Source organism: Ambystoma mexicanum, chromosome 7q (assembly GCF_040938575.1).
Source record: "Ambystoma mexicanum isolate Mex_15411 chromosome 7q, UKY_AmexF1_1, whole genome shotgun sequence".
NCBI lineage: Eukaryota > Metazoa > Chordata > Amphibia > Caudata > Ambystomatidae > Ambystoma > Ambystoma mexicanum.
In genome coordinates this window covers 685676936-685700203 of record NC_090941.1, presented here as the reverse complement: position 1 = coordinate 685700203, position 23268 = coordinate 685676936, and the positions used below count along the sequence as shown (strand labels likewise).

Sequence of the window (23268 nt, the reverse complement as noted above, 5' to 3'; positions counted from 1 at the left end):
TTGTAATGCTATATATTATTTCTATGAACATTTTTATTGTGTTTAATATGTTTATATGTTGGAATGTTTTATATGCAAAGCTAAAACAAGCTATGAGCATATTATGAAATAAATACATATGTGCAATCATGAGCTGAGGAAGACATGGCTTGGTGACAGCAAAGTAGCAGTTTGTGCAACTTGTTCCAGAGTTCTGAAATTGTGTAGGCCTGTAATGTAATCATATTTTGATTTGCTTTGCCTTCCTTATGAAGACACGGTCAGGCATGGTCAGAGATAATGGCTTGAGGCTCTAGCTACTGGTGTGTCTGTGCATTTTGCTTTATGCATGGCTGAGGCAGTGTGCTGTGAGCCTTTATCGCTCACTCTGTGTCTCCTGGGTACAATTTGAGGTAAAATGGCAGACTTTTCATTTTCAAGGTACTTTCCTTCTTATTTCTCATTTAACTCTGCATGGCATTCCTCATACAAGATGGCTTCCCGACAATTAAGGATCTCCCCAGGCAGACAAGTGTGTAAGGAGTTGAAAGAATCACCACAATTTCTTTCCCGTTTTTAAGTAACAAACAAGTGCCTTCTGGTGCATATATCAAATTCTAAGACCACAGGGAAAACCCAAGGTAATCACTCTGAGGTGATATTCTACATATTCTACCTTGGTTTTTGGGAAAGAGAACTATTCGTAAACAGAAGGTAGAAACAAAATGTATCAACAGTTATTCCCCCATAAAAATCACTACAAATCAATTCAACAATTTATTAAGATTCATTTTTTGAAAATATCAAAAATGAGATCACAGTACAAAAAAATTCATTAAACAACTCTTAAAACATACAAATAAAGTGCAGGTGACAATCAATTCTTTCGGATGGGAGGCTGGATGTTTCTATGCATCCACTGTTTCTATAAGGCTACTGATAAAAACTCATTACTCCACTACCAAAGCCATCATGTCAAACATCTTAGGGATAACTTACCCTATGGTCAATTTTTAAGGCTCAAGAGGAAGAGTAGCCAACAGGCATCCTTTGAGGAAGAAGGTAACAACTTCACCAAGAAATTAAGAAAAAAGGGATACCCTAAAAAATTGATTAGGAGGTCCGCAAAAAGAGCATATAACAATAACCGAGACAGTCTCTTAGAAGAAAAGATTAAACAAGCAGACAAAAGATTGGTCTGTGTGAATACCTTCATGAACATGAGTCTGAAGATAAGTAATATTGTCCGTAAACACTGGAAGGTGTTCGAGAATAACATGTCCGCTCTTTGCATGTAAAAAAATCCACCACTATTGGCAATCGGGTTAGCAGCTGCAGATTGATAGTAATAATTCTGAATACAATGAGCCTTACCCGCTCTTGGGGACTGGAGCCCCCGATTGGGCATTATCCACGTGGTAATTGTACCGTATGTAAACTAACCTCGAAAACTAAAGAGGTAGATATTGGCCTATCCAAACAATGGCAACAAAAGCAACTGACAAATTGTAATTCTGAGTACCCTGTGTATATGATCACGTGTCCTTGCTAGCTAAAATACACAGGTAAGACTAACACAAATGTAAAAACACACATTACCGAACATAAGAGCTGCATAAAAAATAAGATACTACTCGCCCCGATGCTGAAACACTTTGTGGAGAAAGAACATGGCCATGAATATTTTAAATGGACAGTCTTGATGACCATACAGGGCAACAATCACAACATCAAAAACAGAATTCTGCTCGAAAAAGGACAAAGGCTAATTTTTTTAACTCAAAGTGATGTCAGAGGTCTGAATGAAGCCGTTGAATGGCATACGATCTGATTAAATGTGGATTATCTATCAACTCCCCCTCATTGTAAACAAACAACCATCAACTGTCAATAAAACCACAGGTTAATAGTTATAACATATCAACATCTACGGCCAGTCTAGGAAATTATTAAATCTGCACCCAACAATAAGGCAACCTCACTTCCCTTTTGTTTAGGGATATACAGAGTGATAGCTCCTATTTTAGAAAATGACCAATGAGATAAGTATTGAATATCTTAGAAAAATTACAGGCATTCCCATTCCCTCTCCCTCCCCTCCCCCTGTTTTTGAATAATCAGGAATAGTACAAATTTGATGAACCCTGGCATGATTCGGGGAATCCATGAGACAATGCAAAGAAGTTTGGTTGATTTACAGCCTTTCTGTATACACAGTGTCTCGTCTTAAATGAATCACCACTGGAAAGTCCCTTGTTAATCGCGACATCTGTAAGTATCCCGAAACAAAATTTAAAAAGGACTTTTTTTCTGATGGCTAGATACACTCAAAATGGAGTCCCGTTGTTTTCTGGTGTTTTCAAAAACACATCCGGAAGTACCGCAGACTAAGCCAGTGAAAACACAGAAAAACAAGATGCCGGAACTTTACCAACTTCCCGCTGCTAATTATACGCTGTGCAAGACCATTCAATCAGCTTGATCCATTAACTGAGGTAAGACTCGATGAGCAAGTAGGGCAAATGTAACCGTGGGATTTGTAACGGACCGGGTACGACTCGGGATAAATATCCTGAGTGTTTAGTAATTATCTTAACGACTAGTCCACTAATGGACTATTTTGATTATTGTTGTAGACCAGTTCCACAGTGCTTCAAGCAGCTGTTTTAACTGCGAAACTGGCTTCCCTACGAGATACGATTACCCAGAGAAATCCAGAATTATTCTGAAGGCATGATATAAACCCCCAAGTAGGCCCTAATTTCCATGATAAGGGAAGGCAGATATGAGGACCGGAGGGATTATTCCTCCACTCAGTAGTACTGATACTTATGGAGATATTTATAATTATTCTAGATTTCCAACTGACTGAATAGCCAGAGGAACCATGCCGCAACCCTATATCTAGCATAGATGGAACCCCAGCGCAACTGGTCTCACTGCAAAATTTGGCAAACGTCGCATTTATCGACAGTGAACCAACAGCCATTTAAGAACTAAATCCCTAAGAGGTAAGAAACACAAAGTTGATTGGAACATCGTCACAATCGATCAGGGTACCTAAAAGCATCCGAGATATAGGCTCTATACTTAATACGCGGAAACCTACAGGTTAATGAGTATTAATACAGACAATGAACACAGAACAGCATAAGGAACACACAATAGGCTATAACTGTTAAGAAAGGAAGAAGGCAATGTGCACGGAATCGCACAGTGTACAACTTTGAATCTAAATATGTACATACAATACCCAAGACTTGTGTATACTAAAACCCAGGAGTACAAATAGAGTGAAACAATAATACCAATATATGAAAAGGAATGTGGGGTAAGCACTTAGAACCTCCTTATGACTGAAAGGAAAGTCGGCAAACTCCTTACCCACTATGCTATTACAGATACTGACAGCGCTAAGCCCACGTAGAGGGCAAGCAAGGACAGAATCTGTGAGCTGACACTCTGGATGATACTGAATAAGGAACTTAGAAACAGTACTCACGAGGACCGGAAAGACCACTTGAATGTCAGTAAACTCACGAACCCAGTTGATCAAACAGGGACCCTGAAGGCTATAACAGCAATGGGTGGAGGAAACTAAATACATAAGACCCTAGTCAAGGGGCGAGTAGGAATAGTGATTATAAAATAGTGAGGAAAACAAAAGGGCATTCACACTGGGACTAGTTACAATAACACCCACACCTAATAATCAATGGGAAATAAATGCAGAAGTGCGATGGAAAACATGGAATGGATCCCAATAGAAAGTAAGGATCAGGAGCAGGGAAAATGATATCACAAAAGGAAACCTTAAGGCAGGAAGCTAAATCTATAAAGGGAAAGACTAAAGCATCAAGTTTTTCAGTAGCAAAGGACAGCAACAAAGAAACAGAGAACACAGGCAAATTGGGCAGCATCAAAGGGTAAAGCACAGAGAAAGGCTGCCTGCAGACAGAGGAAGACAGAAAGGGAAATCCAGAAAGCAGAAATCAATTAAGCACAAAAATCCGAAATCCAGGGCAGAGGAACAAGAAACAGGAACTAGGAACTAGGCACAAAGCTAGGAACAAGGGACCAGTCACAACAGGAACACTGCAACAATGACCAACGCTGGACTGAAGCTTACTGAGGCTTTTAAAGCTGCTTAACGAGCACACCCCTCAGGTGTGCCGCCTGCTGCACCTGCAGCCACAGGTGTTGCCTATCCTCCACCCAGCCTTGTCCTGCAAGGGAGGAGGTGAAGCAGTGAGCCAGGCATTCTGGGAAGCATAGTCATTTGATTAAAGTAACATGCTGGCTACCAAAAACCTGGAATGGATCCGGAAGGGAAGTAACTTGGAAAATAAGGTTTTAGCGCTCCCAATTCATCAGATCACTGTAGCATAAGGTTCGGAGGAAATGTCCAGTAGGGAATAAACCCCAAAACATGCCCCCAAGTGGCGGGAACGGGATCGAAGGGAGCGAGCCGTGACAATAACAAACTAAATGAGATGTGTTTAAGCAAATAAAGAGAGAACCCAAAAAGTGGCAGCTTTAGAAGGCATGATCTGATAGTCCCCATATGTCATTAATTTACAGGTTAAATACAGAAGGAATCTACTTCTTCAAAAGATTTTCAAAAGCAGTCCAAACCAGGACAGTGAATCACCAAGGACCAACTCCACCAGCCCGAGTAAGTAATGTTTATACCTTATCGAGCGTTAACTTAATTTTGTTGCATGAAATTTGAGCAATTACAGCTTACCCTTGTTTTATTATAATTTATCTACAGTTACACCCACTAATGTGTGATCAAAAACTTCAGTGAAAGAAGACTGTGACATTTTGGATCGTATTCTGTGCCCACTCCTGACGAAAGTCCCATAACAATCCAGAGGACTGAAACATGTTGAGTCTTCCCTTTAGCGTTAACTAAACCTAGAAGCTGATATTTAGACCGATTAAGGGTCAGAACAACAGGAAGAAGCACATATTTTCTCTAGTGTTGTTCTACAAAACAGTGGATGCATGGAAACATCCAGCCTTCCATCCGGAATAATTGATTGTTACCTGCACTTTATGTGTATGCTTTAAGAGTTGTTTAATTAATTGTTTTGTACTATGATCTCATTTTTGAGATTTTTTTAAAAGAATGAATCTTAATAAATTGTTGAATTGATTTGTAGTGATTTTTATGTGGGAATAACTGTTGATGAATTTCGTTTCTACCTTCTGTTTACCAATAGCATATATCAAATGAGCACTCGTTCTCTCATCTTTGCCATCTATTTCTGAGAGAGTGAGAATCTCCTTGACACTTATAGCCCATTCTTCAAGCAGGTCATCCAAAAAGAAGACCTATTCACAGACATTTCAGACTGGGAACGAGAATATGGGAGCAGCCAATGTCTGTATTGACCAGGAAAAGGAATTTGAGTTTATGTTCTCTTATGAGGGTGCAGATTTTCACAATATGGAGTATGGCATAGTTTGCATTGAAGCAGTCACATTTGAGCATATTGATCCAGTGCAGACATCCTTATGAGGCTGGGTGATGTTGGAAACATTAAAGGGTGGTGTTATGGACAGAGACGGTGCCCGAATGGGTGAGGAGAATGTCTTTCTGATTGTGGGGTATGGATCAAGTCAATTTGTGCAATTATGCCTTCAGTTCTGACTGGGAGCTAACCGCTGAAATGGTAGAATGGTAGAATGTGCTGAAGTTGTGCATGTGGGGCATCTGATCAGGAGGGGGGAGCAAGTGAGTGTATAAGTGACAAGCAAGGGAAGCGAAAGATTGCAGAAGATGTGGGCTGGGTGAGGATGAGGAAGGGCTAGAGTGTTTGAAGGCTCAAAATGCTTAGCAGGGAGGATGGCCACAGGTTCATATTTACATTTGTGTGTGTTAGTAGATGCTTTAATAACATACAAGATGATATGTAATGTGGATGAACTGTCCCAACTATTAAGTCATTATGAGAAAAGACGTGATTAGTGTGATATTAAAATTCTAAACAGATGAATTCAGAAAGTTAAAAAACTTTTAAAAACTTGCTTTATGCAAAAACTGGGGGACACCACCTCTCTCATTCCAGATTTTCCATGAAGAGAGAGGGGGTAATTGATCGAATCCAGTACTCCTCTGGAAAGCAAATGAACAATTCTGCAAATTTCATCTTATTATATTAACACTGCAACAAACACATCCTTGGGGTAAAAGGACATGCATGAGTGAGAAATGACAGGAAATGCATGCATTTATCATATATGTATTTATTTTATTTGTATATAGTCCTAAAAGAACTTTTCCAAAATATCATCTCAACATTTCAAACAATTCAAATCAATTTTCATCACATGCCTATAGTATGCAACAAATATACACAGTTTAAAATTGAAAATAAAAATGTACAATTGCAGTTAGAATTTCTTCTTAGGCTTTCAGTTTAGCTTTAAACTTTTACACACAGACATACTGCCTCATCACGAGTTGGGCGGTATTCCGGCATATTTTCCGTTGAGCGCAAATAGCAAATAGCAAATAGCGCCTGGTGGAAAAAGTGGCCAGAAACCCGTAAATCCAGCACACATTGCACTACCGCTAAGCCGCAGTGCTATTAGCGGGCGGGAAACGCGCCATCATTGGAACAGGAAATAAAGTGGTGGCCATTTTGGAAATCACAATCTGCCGAAAATCACAGCCCCTGTAAGCCATCCACGCTTGTAAAGCTAGGAAAATGGCTCAGGAACGCACCAGGAACAAGTCAACCATGGATAGGGTGAGAAAACCGAAGTTTACAGATCAGGAGCTAGCCATACTTGAAGAGGAGGTCCTAGCCCATCAGGAAGAGCTGTATGGCCCTCAGCGGTGCAAGACAAGTGCCCAGCGGCGAGCACAGATCTGGAGGCAAGTGAGCCAGAAGGTATCTCCGGTGGGCCATGTGCCCAGGGGTGGGGAGGACTGCTGCAAGCGATTCAATGACTTGCAGGTACGTGATTGTGGTCTCCTGGACCAGCACAGGAGTGAGAGCATGGGGACTGGAGGAGGTCCAGTAGCACCTCCCTCCCTGAAAATGTATGAATCTGTTAGGCGCACGCCTCCAGACCCTGAGTGAATGTATGTGCATGCAATGTGTGTGAGGCACCGCAGCCACCCATTACTGCCCCCATGTACCACCGTACCCTAGCGCCACCTTGTACCATAATTACGTACAATGTATCAACCTAAGGCCCAGGGGAAAGACATCCATGGCCATGGCACAGCAACGTGATGTGTGGGTGCTTATGAAAGCCCCTACCCTGCACAGCAACATGGGATCTGTGCATCCTCAACAGACAACTGAAGATGTCACACCAACATGTCCAAGCAGTGTCCCTCCCCTGAACCACGTACCACCAATCACAACATGGGGACTCATTAAAATGCAATGGTCAAGCATGATAGAAACTGTGTCCAAACCCACTGTAAGGCATGAAATGCATGATACAAATGTAAGCTGCCCTTAACTCATACAACACCCTATGTACCCCACAGGCACGCAGCGCTCCTCAAAGGCGATCATGATGGGGAGGAAGCAACACCATCAAGCCACATTTACTGACACGCTTCTACCAGCACCACCATCCCGCAAAGGGACCGGCAAGGAAAAACAAGATGCAGGACACATCCAAGTTCACCCCACTGTAGCAAACCCAGATGGGTGCAGCGTCCACAAGGCCACAGGCTGACAGCGCCTCAAACCCCGGAAGCCACCAGGGACACTCAGGATGTGGAGGGTGCCACCAGTGGGTCTAACTCTGATGAGGCCCACACATCCACAGCAGCACAACACACCGCACTAGTGTCCTCACCCAGCCTGAGTGTCACACATGGGAAGGGAACACCCCAGGGAAGCCCGGAGCAGACACCAGTGGATGCATGTGTGCATCGTGCCCGCACACCCGAGCCGGATGTGGAGACACCATCATCAGCAGCCCCATCAGAGGTGGCACCATGTCCCCCAACAGCTCCCCTTCCACCTCTTGCAGAACTATCAGTCCAATCCCCAGCACACCTGAAAGACCCATCATCACGGGAGCTGCTGTGATGTGGCAGCTGGATGTGATGAAGGACAGCTGCAAATTGAAGCCATGTCGACAGAGCACAACTGCCACATCAAGGCCACATCAAGGCTATCAGCCGTGCTGCACAGAATGCAGCCAAGACCATGGCACGTGACAATGCGCAGACACGTAGAGTGGTGGAGGGCTGTACAGTGGCCCTGACAGGTTTTGGACAAAGGGTACGGGAGCTGCGCGAGGTCCAATCTGCACATGCTGAGCAGATGCGGGAGTCAAACAATCTGCTCCGGCAGCAGCTGCAGGTCTCAGGAGCAATACCATCTGCCTCTACAACATCCACAGAGGGATCCCTGAAGGCTTCGCCCAGGCGCTGTTCCCTGCGCAACCTCCCCCGCCGCTCACCAGAGGGAGCCGGCCGTGGGAAGCGCCCACGAACATCCTAGATTGACATGGCACAGTTGTTCCGCGCCCTGGGAACATGGAGCCATTAGCACTGTTTTGGGGTGTCCTGAGGGGATTGGGGGAGTGTGTGATGGGGAGTTCACAGGGGGTGGGGGGATTGTTAAAAAAAATCCCATTCATAATGCATACAAAGCATGGAGATTCATGATTGAGTTGAAGTGCTCTTTATTTTACAAGTGATATGTGTCAAATGTATCAATCCAGTGGATCAGAAATAATTGTCAATCAAGGCCTGTCTGGCCAACATCTGCTCCCTCACCCCATCCCTGTGTGCATGTGCCCCGGCTTCGGCCACATTTTCATCATCACTCCCAACACCAGGTGGCTGCCCATCAGCATCAGGGGGCAGTGGCACATGCCTGCGACAGCAAATGTTGTGCAGCATGGCACAGGTAAGTATGATTTTGCCAACTTTCTCTGGTGCATACATCAAAGCCCCTCCTGTATGGTCTGGGCACCGGATGCGTGCCTTCAGCAGTCCAAATGCCCTTTCCACACAGATGCGTGTACGCCAATGGACTATGTTGTATGTCAGCTCAGCTGGAGTGTGTGGATGACGCACAGGAGGCATGGGCCATGTGTACTGCGGGTATCTAGAATCACCTGCAGGGGAGAGAATGCAGACATTAGGGCAAGGCTGGTTCAATGGGTGTACGAGGCTCAGTCATCAGTGACATTGACAGGAGAATCAAGTATGTGTTGAGAAGGTTCATGCAATCTCAGTGCAATGTTGGCATACATCCTTCACCTTCTGAGACATGCATGGGCTGAGGTTTACATGCAGCAGTGTATCAATTAATATGTGTATGCTTTTGTGTGTCACACTCATGTACTACACGTACGCTATTTTCCATATAGTTACTTTCATTGTGGTGTGTGCTGTGCAAGGTGCAGCATTCAATCAATGGACTACTTACTACATGCACCACCCCTGTGTCTAAATGCCACAGTACTCTGTCCCTTATTACTGGATGTTCATGCAACATGTTGTTAGGCCATGTGTCATGGCATTAGCTATGACTGGTGTTGCGTTTGCTCCTTGGCACAATCATGTACATTTGGCCAGGTATGTGATTAGCCAATCAGGGGTCAGTATCTCAGGGATGGTCATTGTCGTGACTCTGACTACTCATGTATAGTGGCTTTGTGGATGTGCCTACATTAGGACTCCATTGGCATGACTGTCTGGTGGCCAGTGTGGGATATCTCTTCTGTGTCAGGGTGAGGAGCAGCGCTGCGACACACACAGGATGCTTTGTGGTGGTTGGGCTTCCATATGTGACTGTGCTTTCACAAGTGTATACCATTCAGACTGTGTTCTGCTGTGTTGAACTTGTGCAAGGTTTCAGATGCGAGGCCCATGCATGGAAATTTTGCAGTGCTAGTGCTGCCTGTGTCTCATGCTGGCATGCAGAGATTCCTTTGTGTATACCCCCCTCCCAAAAGATGTAATTTGGCATGCATTTGAGGCTAGATTTGTACTCACCCAACATCCATGTGTTTTGGCCTCTCCATGTAGGCTGGCAGGGCACTGTTGCGCAGGATCATGGAGTCCTGGGTGGATCCTGGGTAGCGGCGCAGCAGTGGGTGAAGGTTAGTTCAGGGCTACACGTCATCTGCACATTCATGGAATGGATATTCCTACGGTTCCTGTAGGCTGCCTCAAGTTGCAGGGGCGCTACTAGTGCTACATGTGTGCAGTCCAGGGCTGCTATGATGTTCGGGACTTGGGCAATGGCATGGAACTGGCCCTTGAGCTGGTTGGCCTGTCCCTGTGTGGTTGGCAATGCAATGTGCTCATTGACATGGAGCAGCAGGGCATCCAGCACCTGTCCCAGCATGGCACTGAAGGTGGACTGGGCCATGCCATGCATCATGGCAACGGTGTGTTGGTGGCTGTCAGTCCCGAGTTACTGTAGTACCGACACAAGCTTGACAAGTGGGGCACAGCAGTGCTGATGGCTATACGGCTGCCTATGTCAGCCCGGATTGTGTCCAGCAACTGGTGATGGTTGCCCTGTCCAGCCTGTATTCGGTCATCAGATGCTCATCAGTCAAGGCACAGGGTGTTGGCCTGACCCTGGGGATGGCTGGGCGCCTTGCTGGTGCTGGTCTCCTCCTCCTTCTCCTCATCCCCACCAGCCCCTGTGCTCCCAGGCCCCTGGGCTGGTTGGCAGGCCTCTGTAGCTCCAGGCGCAGCAAGTAGATGTCATCATCAAGGCTCCCGGCTCCAAATGGCAACATGGTGTTAGGAAGGGTGTGTTGTGCATTCGTGGGTGCTTTGTAGGCCTCTGGTGTGCATTGTTTTCACCTGGGCCCTTATTGTTGTATCCTCCCTGCTCCTGATGGTGAAATGGTGTTGGGTGGGTGTGTTGTGCATGGGTGGGTCCTTTGTAGGCCTCTGGTGTGCATTGTTTTCACCTGGGCCCTTATTGCTGTCTCCTCCCTGCTCCTGATAGTTAAATGGTGTTGGGTGGGTCCTTTGTAGGCCTCTGGTGTGCATTGTTTTCACCTGGGCCCTTAGTGCTGTCTCCTCCCTGCTCATGATGGTGAAATGGTGTTGGGTGGGTGTGTTGTGCATGGGTGGGTCCTTTGTAGGCCTCTGGTGTGCGTTGTTTTCACCTGGGCCCTCATTGCTGTCTCATGTGTTCTTTTACCTCCCACATTTGGCCAGGGGTATTTTCAGCGGTTTTAACACCGGTTTTCTGGCACTAAGAGCACCAACAACGGACATGTGATGGCTCTGTAATAGCGTGTTTGGTGCCGTCGCTATTAAAGCTGCCGGTATTACAGCCGACTGTACTACCGCCGACTGTAATAGCGCCGACAGGATTTACAGTCGCTAATACCGTTTCCACCAGATTCAAGGGTTACCGCCCAACTGGTGATGAGGCCCCTTTCTTCAGATTCTTAACATACAAGTCCCTGATTCAAGAATTACACTCCAATTAATAGTGGTAAATATTGACTGGCTTTTTCAAATAAAATGGACGCTGAATGCTCTACCCAGTGCTTTAAGTGGGGTAAGAAATTGAGGGGGGGCCCTCGTTTGGGGGCGTGGCTTTCATTGTGGGCGTGGCCTAAAAGTGCACACATCATAGTAAGGTGCGCAAACAGATATATAAATGTATGTGAGCATTTATATGTTTGTATGCGTACTACTATGGTGTGTGTACTTTTCAAGCCATATTTTATAAACATAGCAATGTTACATATTTCTATGTTTATAAAAGGTGGCTTGAAAAGTGCAAAAACCATAGTAAGTTACGCACACTTGTGTGCTTACCTTACTATGGTTTGTGTACTTTTCAAGCCACCTTTTATAAACATAGATATTTGTAACTTGTTTCTATGTTTCTAAAAGATGGCTTGACACGTAAACAATTCAAGGCATCTTTTATAAAGCGTTGATGACGGACAAAACAAACCGCAAGGTGGCTTTGTCCGTCGACAAAGCTTTATAAAAGATGCCTTGAATTGTGCACGTTTCAAGCCGTCTTTTATAAATATAGAAATATTTCTACCTTTATAAAAGATGGCTTGAAACGTACACAGTTCAAGGCATCTTTTATAAAGCTTTGCCGACGGAGAAAGGCACCTCGGGCTCTGTGATCTATCTGCTCAGAGCACATAGCTCACTGAGCCCGAGGCGTCTTTCATCCTCTGCGAACCCGCGGGCTCCGTGATTTAATCTGCATATTAGATCACGGAGCCCGCGGGGGTCAGTGACCTGGGGAGGGAAAACAAAGGGACAGTAACTTCCTCTGATGACCCTGATGAGGGGTCATCAGAGGGAGTTACACTAACTGACAGAAGTGCCGCCAGCCTCAGCGTCGCTGTGGCTGGCTGGCACTTCTGTCAGCTTGGCCGACATAATGACGGGCGCATCTCCCGTCGCTGCTGCGGCCGCGGCGGGATAATGCATCCCGCCAATGTTGTGTGGGACGGGGGCCCCGGCAGGCCCCGGCCCACTTAAAGCACTGGCTCTACCTCTTTTCGGGAAACAGTTAGGTTAGATTTTAGATTTTAGGCCCTAACACAAATGGCCTGATGCAGCATATCATATAACAACTGTCATTAAAATAATAAATACTAAACATATAAAAATTCTAAGTCTAAAATCTAAAAATTCCCTTAATAGAATAGAAGGATCGAAAAACTGCTAAGCTTCCCTTATTGTTCCAGGAACTGCTTATCAGTTAGCAATCAATTACTTAATCCACAAGTGGTAAAGTGCACCGTTCGTGCTTTCAGTATCCGTGTGAAGACAGTAGTCCCAGAAAGTGTAATCTTTTATAAAATCATAGAAATACACCATATGTCCTAGCATATTCATATATTCGGTGCTCATAGCCGAAGATTCCGTGAATAGGTGTTTTGCCATCTCAGGTTACATCATCGTCCGTTGGATGGGCAGGAGCCCATCCCTCACCTTCCTCGTCAGCTGAGGAACTTCGCTGCATCAGCTGCAGCACGATCCGGTGTGCAGCACAGCTTTCTGATGTCCGGATGGGCTAACCGCTGCATTAAGCTGACCCGAGTGACCCAGCATCTTTATCCACGCTGCCCAATTGTTTATTGGCCCCATTTCGCCTCACCACCCCATCCTGCAGAACCGCATGGAGGTTCTCAAAATGGCCACCGTTCCCATATTGTGTTCAGTTGCCTAGCAACCCGTACCCAGGCTCATTGGAGGAGCTACTGTTTTTCAATTGGCTCCAGCCTGCCGTAAGGCGTGAGCTGGCACTCCCACCAAGGCACCCGAATAAGGCACAGGCCTGTCTGTGCTTGTCCGTGCTGTGTGCGGCTGCCGGCCTGTCGTGCTGCCCGACCCTAACTAAGCCACCACCCTATAACGCTACCAATATTCAGCCCCCATATCACTGCTGACGCTTCGCATTGGACTTGCCGTCTTCCTGCACTGAACCTCTCAACACCCGGACCAGTACACTGTTGGATGACATGCTCATGTAAGTCAGACTCTCGCCAACACAAATGTACCTTGGCCCACTAAAGAACGTACACTCTATCAAGTTGTCATAAAGTCTGCAATAATCTGCATGATTTGTCTCTTTATGTATGCCCTGCAGCTATAGTAATTTAGCACATGTATCTCCACCAGACGTGCAAACCTGCAAACTACGCATAGTACGTACCATAGTCTCTCGCATCACGCTGAGCACCCACACGTGATAAAATCGTCACCTGCATTGTCCTCATACATGGTGTGTATTGATCTCTGCTAAATCTTATGCCATGTACGTGACATGTTAGCTGTCGTATTTCTTACCATATCACCCTTAACCATGTTAAGATAAAGTGGGAGAAATAGTCTGTCTAAACCCAGGTCGCACTGACCTTACTTCGGTGTGAGTTACTGCATTCGAAATTTACAAATAATTAAGAAGTAATGTTATAAGCACATAGCTTTACTGTATTTGAACTGAACAGTCTAATTGTGAAATAAATTAACATTATAATTGTGGAAACATAGTCTGCTGTACTCTAACTGTGCCAAATGTGAACAGTGTAATTGTGAAAGCATATAGCCCGCTGTATTTTAACTGTGCTAGAAGTGAACAGTGTAATTGTGAAAGTACATAATCAGGCAATTGTACTCACTCATGCCCCAACCTGGTTAACTGCAATTCACAGACCGAGTTAGCCAGACCATTGCTACCACCTACACTACTACTGTGACCAGTACCATGTCCATTTGCCACTGTGCCGATATTTAGACATACCCCCACCTCTTTTGCCACGGGAGTGCCCGTGATTATTACCCATATCTTCCATCTGCACCAGATACAAATGGCCTGTACCCTGCTAACCGGTGCATAATCTCAGGGTAGTCTAGGGAAATTTATGCTTGAAATCTGTGTTTGGTCACCCCTTGCTTACCTGTATGAGATCTGTACTTGGTCACCCTGTGCTTACTTGCTAATACTTACTTGCTCTGGTTAGCCTTCACACCCTTGTCTTTATCATAAGTGTTATCATCACCCAGCCCACACCCCATCTTGCTAGCGTCAGTACCCACACCCTTACGCCCAGATGTCCCATCACCATGGCCAAGCAGTCCAGTACTGAACGTTGCATCAAGCCCACCAGTTTCCTTCCACCTTTACGCCTTCCTGTCAAAATTAAACCTACTCCATTGCTACCCCCACTGATGCCTCCGCACGTCACCGTACTTACAAGAACCTCTCTACTGCCTTTAGAAGTGAACACCTACAGTAACCATAACTTGCTACATAGCAACCTGCAAGATATTAGGACCAGCAGGCCTGATGCTACTGCAGAACCCCTGACTACTCTCACCTCACCGATCACTAATCTCCCATGCCCCACAACTAGCAGAAATGCCAGGCTTGGTGCCAGACTGGGTAAATCATACAAAATACCTCCAGGCCTTTTGCCCATAAGTATCCCTCCACAACGCATGATAATAGCCCCACCAAAAAAAACAAAAATTCAAAAAAGACCAGATCGGTTTCTGCCACACCTGAACTCTCTCTGGACTTCCTAGCAATCACTGAGACCTGGTTACATGCAGCAACAGGTCCCTCCCTCCTCATGGCAACCCCAGATAACCCCAGACAACTATACGATCCTTAGATCAGACAGAGAATCCTCTAGGGGGGGTGGTGTTGCCTTTATAGCCAAAGCTACATTGGGACTCAGAATGGCCTCACACACCCCTACTAAGTCATGTACATTAATGACAGTGAAACTTCCCCTCACTAACTCACACTCTATAACAATGCATCTAATCTATAGACCCCTGGACCTATGGGATCCTTTGAAGAAGAAGTAATTACACTTCTCTCCACCAACACCAAGCCTTCTTCACAAATGCTCATATTAGGCGATTTAATCTAGGTTTCAATGACCCCGCAGATCAAGCGGTACTGACTGTCCAATTCCTTGGCTGAACTAGGCCTCACTCAAAGAGCCATACTCCCTAAACATGACAAAAGAATAATCCTTGACTGGGTAGCAGACCTTAACTGTACTACAGCTATCACCTCTATCGAGCCACAACCATGGACCAACCACTCCTACTGACATTTAATCTTCAAGACTGTATACTTCCTAACAGAGAAAACCTTATTGCCCCACCAAATCCTACCAGGAATAAAAACAATATTACAGTGGATAAACTTAAGCCTTTTCTCCAACCCCTACTTAAACCTTTGCTTGCCTCTTCCGACCCAGCAGAACTGGTGGATCTTTATAACAAAACCATTACCACAGCTCTAGATAGCATTGCCCCTCTAAAAATGTGCAAAAGCAAACCTAATGCACACCTGAACTCGTGGTTCACCCACAAACTCAAAGCCATAAGAAATGAAAAAAAAGGAAATGTGAGACAATTTGGAAAAATAACCCGTCCACAGCCAATAAAAACATCCTTTTAACAATCTCAGCTAACTACAAAGAAGAAATTCATCTAGCAAAAAGGGAAACCTATAATAATAGGATTGATAAAACCAGCTCAAGCTCATGAGAACTCTTTATTATTCTAAGAGAACTCAAATCTCCCACCCCTACAACAGATACCTGCATAAAGGACAAGATCTGGAGCACCAAAATTCAATAAGCTCTAACCAATAAAATCACTCTGCTCCAAAAGAAAATAGCTGCCAAAAACCTGAACCTGCTACCTCAGTCTAATACCCTTAAACATGTCTCTACCCTACCTAAACCGCCTCAGCATTTCAAATTCACCTCAGTGTCCACCCAAGAAGTACTAAATTATTGCTTCACTCAAATCCTCCAATTGCCAAGGTGATAACTGCCCAGCATCTGTCATTAAGGAAGCTGCCAATTAATTTGACCCCTTCATCACCTTGCTAGTCAATGCTTCCTTCCACACAGGCATGGTCCCTACCAACCTGAAGAACTCATGGGTACTCCCACTTCTCCAAAAATCTGCTGCAGACCCTAGCATCCCCATGAACTTTAGACCCAGTGCCTTTTTTACTCAAAATGATTGATACATCTGCCTACAACCAGATACAAACGTATCTGAAGACCAACAAGCTACTTGGACTCCGTCAATCTGGCTTCAGACCCCAACATGGCACAGAAACTGCCCTGATTGACCTGAAGATCCAGATCAACGACTTGAAGGATAAAGGGAAACCGGCTCTCTTTCTCCTGTTGGATTTGTCAGCCGCCTTTGATTTGGTAGACCATAAGGTGCTATGCAAACACCTCTCTATTGCGGCCCACTTTTCAACAGAATCAACAGCTTGGATCCAATCGTTCTTAAATAAATAGATCTATGACTGTCTTTTCAGCCTCTGCAGCAGCCGTTCCCAACCCCATATCCTGCGGAGTCCCAAAAGGTTCATGTGTATCACCTACCATACCTACCACGTATAATGTTTTCACCAAACCACTTTGATGATCTGGACCATCTGGGTGTCACCTCCACTAACTATGCAGATGACACCCAGATCCTCATACCCTGACAGGTGACTATGACAGGGACCTTGCTCTTATTAATAAAATGGATCTCATCATTCAGGCCTGGATGGCCACTCACGGTCTGTGCCTGAATGATGAGAAGACTGAGCTGCTCCTCTTAGCCTCTCCCACCAATATTAAAAAACTGAGCAACCAATACCTTTCCTTCAACATTGATGGAAATGACATAAAGGTGGCAAACTAGACTCCTCCCTGAGTCTGCACAAACAGGTCAGTGCAACAGCTGCAGCGACAGCATACACCTGCAAGCTTATTCATTCTTGCAAACCCGTTCTTTCCACAAAAAGTTGCACCACCCTGGCCAGAGTGCTAGTATTGTCTAAAATCGACTACTGTAAAGCACTATACTTATATGCTAGCAAATAGATCATTAATAAACTCCATATCCTGCAGAATAATGCCCTCAGAACTTGGTCATATCCAAGTCATATCCAGAAGGCAACACATTTCAGCAATTAGATGCAATAACAATTGGCTCTCCATTAAGGAGAGAAAACAACTCAAAACAGCGTCTTTGACTCATAAATGCCTCAACAACACAGCCCCTGCATACCTTACAGAAAAATTCACCAAAAACAACTGCATCCGACCCACCAGAATGACTAACTCTGGCTGCCTAAGAGTGCCCAGGTACAAATAAAAAAAAGCAGGGGGTAGCAGCTTCCCAGTTTTGGCTGCTCAATTACTACTCCCTACCCTCCACAATAAGAACTGACCAGTCCTTCTACAAATTCAGCAAAGACACTAAACTTTGCCTCATCTCTAAAGATACACTGCAGTAGACCCCAACTCTAACCCTGTCCTGAATTTCTCAGATCAGCCCAACATCATTAGTATAATGCACTATACTGCATGCACATGTTAGTCCTTATTGTACGGACCCACTGTGTAGTCCCTATTGTTCAACTAACTGTATATATTCATTTCCACTGTGCACTCCTTTTATCATATATTTCCTTTTATTGTGTATTCCCCATAGTGCATATAAATGTATATACTCCTTTTCTGTGTAATGTTGTGTAATGTTGTGCATCCAAATGTATATATTCCTCTTCTGTGTAATGATTTACTATGTACTACCCATGAAACTATGATAATGCATATCCTCGTAATGCACCCAGATACCTCTGGGTTTGGAGCCCACTATAAATAAATGAACAAACAAACAAACAAACAAAACACGTATCCCAGGTATTTTACATAGGCGGCAACATCTGTCTTTAAGGGGTATCCCCAATTGTGCACCCCCAAAAACATATGTTGGCAGTTGATTTGTTCGCAAACTTAATTGGAAGCTCTGAACCGATGCACTTGGGCATTGCCTCATGTACCTCTGGGGTTTCAAGTATTTGTGCACCACCCTAGGTATGTAGCCGTAGCTTCTAATCGTGGCCAGATGGGTCTAGTTGTTGACCCAATCCCACTGTTTGATTTTATGCTTAAAAATATGTTTTAGGCATTGATAGCTTGTCCCTTATATAGGCTGGTGGCCAAAAGTCAAACTGGCCTGTTCCACCCCCATGGGAGGAGTTTACACCTGTCCCCAACAGTGAGAGCAATTGACATTTTGGATGCATATACATTTTAATATGGAGTAAACCTCTTCTGATGAGCAACTCACTCTTGAGCGAAACCAACACTAACTCTAACCGAATATATTGCATAGGGGTAGATTTGCTCATCTTCAATTTACGTTTCCAAAAAGCTCCTTCAATATAACCCAACCATCGTAAGTCTCTCATTGTCAATGCCTCCAGTCCATGTAGGACCATGGGGCAGAAACATTGTTTATAAAGGGTAATAATTCCCTCCATTGTGAACCCAGCTGTATTTTTTGCGAAATTGCAGATTAACTGGGTCATACGTGAGGCCTTATCCTTCTTAGTGGCCACTATATGTGCATAGGCCCTGCTACCACTCATATCAAAGCCCAAATACGGATAGGATACCACATAATCAACCTTTCCAAGGGAGGTCTGAAAATCAAGGAGATTCACTTTTTTAAATGAGACGGCCAAGATCTTTGTCTTTCCCATATTTAAGCACATCTTGTTTACGGCCTCATAGCTAATCAAAGAATCAAACATAGCTTGTGCTCCCATTAAAGTACAGTTCAGCATTACCAAGTCATTGGCATACAACATGCACGGGATAGTGCTACCACCAACCTTGGGGCAACACCCCCTATTTGCTGTAAGTCGAGTCAGGAGATCAGCTGTAAATAAGTTGTAGAGCAGGGGTGCGATAGTGCAGCCCTGCTTCACCCCTTTCCCAACAGGGATTGGCATAGATAGACCTCACTCTTCATTCATTCACAGGCTTGGGTGTTGAGATGTAGCCCTCTAAGCACATTAACAATCCATCTTGGACAGCTATAGTCAAGCAATTTATCCCACAGCATTGTTCTGTTGACTCCATCGAATGCCGATTTGAAGTCGTCGAACGTAACACATAATGTGCGCCCTCCGGATTCCAATGGGCCTCTGTTCAGTGAGTCCAAAATTCTTAAATTAGGTATAGTGCAGCAACCAGGCCAAAACCCGGTCTGCATAGGTTGTAGTATATTAGACACATCTGCCCATGTCTGGAGCTCCCTTAAGACTAAGGTTTAAAAAAAAACCTTCCCTGTGACGTCTAATAATGAAAGGAGCCTGTAACTTTGCCCCATAAGCTGGTCCCCTTTCTTATAGACCGGCAGAAAAATTAACTGCTGCCACGGCACTGGAATATTTTGTGTCAGGCACACTTTATCAAATAGAATTCTTAATATGCGAACCCATATGTCAGGATTCTGTTTTAAAACTATATTGGCAAGTCCATTTGGACAAGGTGCCCTGGAATTATTGAGTTTCATAATAATCAGGTGGATATCATCTTCATCAAATATCAAAGGCTATCCCCCAGCCATATATACTAGATGGGAGGCCACTGTAGTATCCCCTCTTTGATTTTTAATACGGTCCAACCAATCATTTTCTCGTATCAGGTTTGATAGACATTTATTTATGTCCCCCTTGGCCTTGGCTAGCCTGTCCCATATTTCGCTATGGTCAGCACTACTAAGTGCAGCAACCATTTCCTGCCATCTGGCATTAAGGACAGAACGCTTCCACCTCCTAAACCATCCATGGTACTGTTTCTTAACAGCAAAAACACGCCTGTCCAGGATCATATATGATCTTATGAAAAGTAATGCAAGGCTCATTCCATATGTGTTACAATGGAACAGGAAAGGCTTGATTCTTGAATTGGAGTTTGAATTGGAGATTTAGCTTATGATGTAAAATCCCTAATTTCTTTTCTGGTTTATAATTTATAGTCACTGTTTAGCTATTCGTATATGCTGCACTTGTATGATTCAACTGAGTTATTTCTATTCTGTTATGGAAAGCCCTTCATTTGGGTCTCCTATAATTTGCTGCAGCAATTCCCGTTTGTGTAAAACCCGTTTTTTCTTATTGAAATAGGTCACTTTTTAAATATATTTCTTTTTAATTGTTAATCTGTTCAGCTCGCCCACTAACAAAGGCTGTGGTCGTTCATTTACCTGGACACGCGCTTGAGGAACGTCCATTGCAGTATGCTAAACCACGGATGTGATGATTAGCTCACTGTTCTAAGTACAAAAATCCTTCTGGTATTTCAACTAAGCCAAACATTTACCTTCCCTGTGTTTTCCCATTGCTTTTGATAAAGGTCATTTTAATGGATAACATTGCAGTTATGCGTCTGGCTGAAATATTTTCACTTAGTACAGACAAGGGCACAGTAGGCAAGAGGTGCCCTGGCACTCCAGTTTAACCCCTGCAGAACTGGATCAAGTCCTCCAGATGAGTCCTTTATAATTGGATCAGTATTGTACTAAATGTCGCCCTCATGTGTACACCCCCGCAGCCACTGGGACTTTGGAGGCGCACAAAATGAGGGCGACATTTACTGCGCCCAAGGAGAGCAGGGTTTGCGGGGGTGTCCCCGCTCTACTTGGGCACAGTAATGGGGGTCGGGGTTCTGGGGGTGTCCCCGGCTTACCATTTCGGAAAGCGGGGGACACGTAAGAAAAACAAAAAGAAAAAAAAGGAAAGCACCCTGCGGCGTCAGGTCCAACCCACGTTAGTGGGAGGAGCTGACGCCGCAGGGATCGCAGAGTGCGGACACGGACAGCACACGCAGAAGTGTGCCACCCTAAAGGTAAGTGGGGTGAAAGGGTTTGGGAGGGGTAATGCAGGCCGAGGGAAGCGGGCACAGTGATCGATACTATCACTGCACTGCGCCATAATTGGCGTCAGCATTTTCAGCCGTCTCAGTTACAGGCAGCGCAGTGATCACATAGATCCATTGGATCCAATGTGCCAGTTAGGAGCCCTAAAACTGGAAGCAACACATCCAGCGGCTTTCAGAACTGGAGCAGTACATCAAGTGGTCCACATATTTTTGTTAATATGTATTTATTGCTCATTATTGAGGTTAATAGCACTAGCTAAGTCGATCATTTGTGCAGGCTCATCTATACTTGGTTGGAAGAATGCAGGGTTGTGAGGATTGTTTGATGCAACAATATGTTTGTTTAGAAGGATGATATGATGTTCTATCATAGCATGGCCAGATATTCCAATCGAATTGTAGGTTCTTGTGTATAGGCGCGTTATAAATGCCATGTCATATCATATCATGTGTGGCTTCTCCCACTGTATTCTGGGCATTGACATCCCAAGTGCAGCCATTTAATATCCTGGTACTGCCATCAAATAACCATAATACTAGCATTGGCATATGCCATGTTACTCCCCCTATATGCCAGGAAATACCATCATATGTCCAGAGAATCTTCATTTGCGATAATGTAGCCTGACACTACTATCACTTGCCTGTCTCTGTCTCTGTTTCTCACTCGCTCTCTTTCTCTCTCTCTCTCCCTCTCTCTCTCTCTCTATGATTCATTTACCCACCAATGTACTCTCACGAACCCAACTATGCAAGCATGCACATCCGCTGTCAGCTCATGCCTGTCCAGGGGTGGGCATGGGAAGAGGAGGCTCAGTTGGAGTGTGGGTAAGAAGACAGAATCTTGGCGGTGGGATGAAGTGGGGTGTAGCATGTGAGCAAGAGGGGCTTAGGGGAACACCTCCTCCACTTCCTACTTGGCAGACGTTAGGTAAGAGGGAATTAGTTAAATAGCTTGGGGGGAGGCAATAGTGTCAAAGGGGTGTGGCGGGTGGTTGTTGGTGCCTTTGTTCGGAGCAGTGCCAGTAGTGGGGTTTAGTGTAAACCTTCCACCCATGCCATTTGTGGTTACTGCATGTGGATTTGGCAGTCCACATCAAAATATAGTTTTACAGACTCAAGCCAAAGGAATGAAAAAAACAATATGGTAAATTCAAAAGGAAGCAGACTTTTTTTTTAATGCTAATGGCTATATCTCACCGAAATTGATAGGAAAGTGATAAAAAAAAGTGGTGAACAATGTAAATGTTGTACATGCTCTTAGATCCCGATTTCTTTACAATATTGCACAATAATGGACAAAATATAATTAACTCAATATGCAAATGCTTCTGTTCTTAAAATATTGATTCGAAAACCCATTCAATATAACAAAATAGTAAAACCTTTAAAACTCATTTGTGAGCATGAACATTTTTCACAGAAAAGCTTTTGTCTCACTTGATTTGAACTTTGTCCAGTATAGTCACAGATATTTGAGGGCGGCCCAGAAAGAAATCTAAAATGATGGCTGGATTCGATTCACCTTAGGTCATGTGGCTGATTCTAAATAGCACATGGGTTTAGCTTTAGCTGAGGCACGGACTGTGCAACTAATGCGTCCACCGGTCAGAAGGGCAAGATGCACTGGAGTGATCTGAGCGGAGAGACACCTTGCAATGGGCCAGTCAGGAGCACCCTATGGGTCACCTAGGACATGGACAATTGGTTTACGGCTGTGAGGGAACTGGTGCTATCTCAAATCAGATCTAAAAATATATCTGAATAGGTTTTATTAGAGTTTAGTTATCCCTGAAAGAATTGATATTTTGTCTTTAATTAAGCATCAATCCCATTTTAAAGGTAAACAGTGCATTTCATTCCTAATAACTTTTTCTTATAACTATTACAAAAATAAAAAACAACATTTAAGAAAGTAAGGAATTTAAAAAAATACAAACACGAAAAACGATATATGATAAAGATGATTATTGCAAAAAAGGGAGCTAAACATGTGCGGAAACATGCGTTGTGTAGTGAGCCCACCTGCATTTCTGCTGGCCACAATGTCATTAATAAATAAAACAA

At 44.3% G+C, this 23268-nt stretch overlaps 1 long non-coding RNA gene across 1 annotated transcript in view; it reads left to right on the top strand.

Moving 5' to 3' along the window:
* The first annotated feature begins 22006 nt into the window (after window positions 1–22006).
* Window positions 22007–23268, top strand: part of LOC138527746 (uncharacterized) — a 70827-nt gene continuing 69565 nt past the window's right edge. The window contains exon 1 of the long non-coding RNA XR_011284029.1: window positions 22007–22132. This is a non-coding gene — a long non-coding RNA (uncharacterized lncRNA). The remainder of the gene's footprint in view (window positions 22133–23268) is intronic.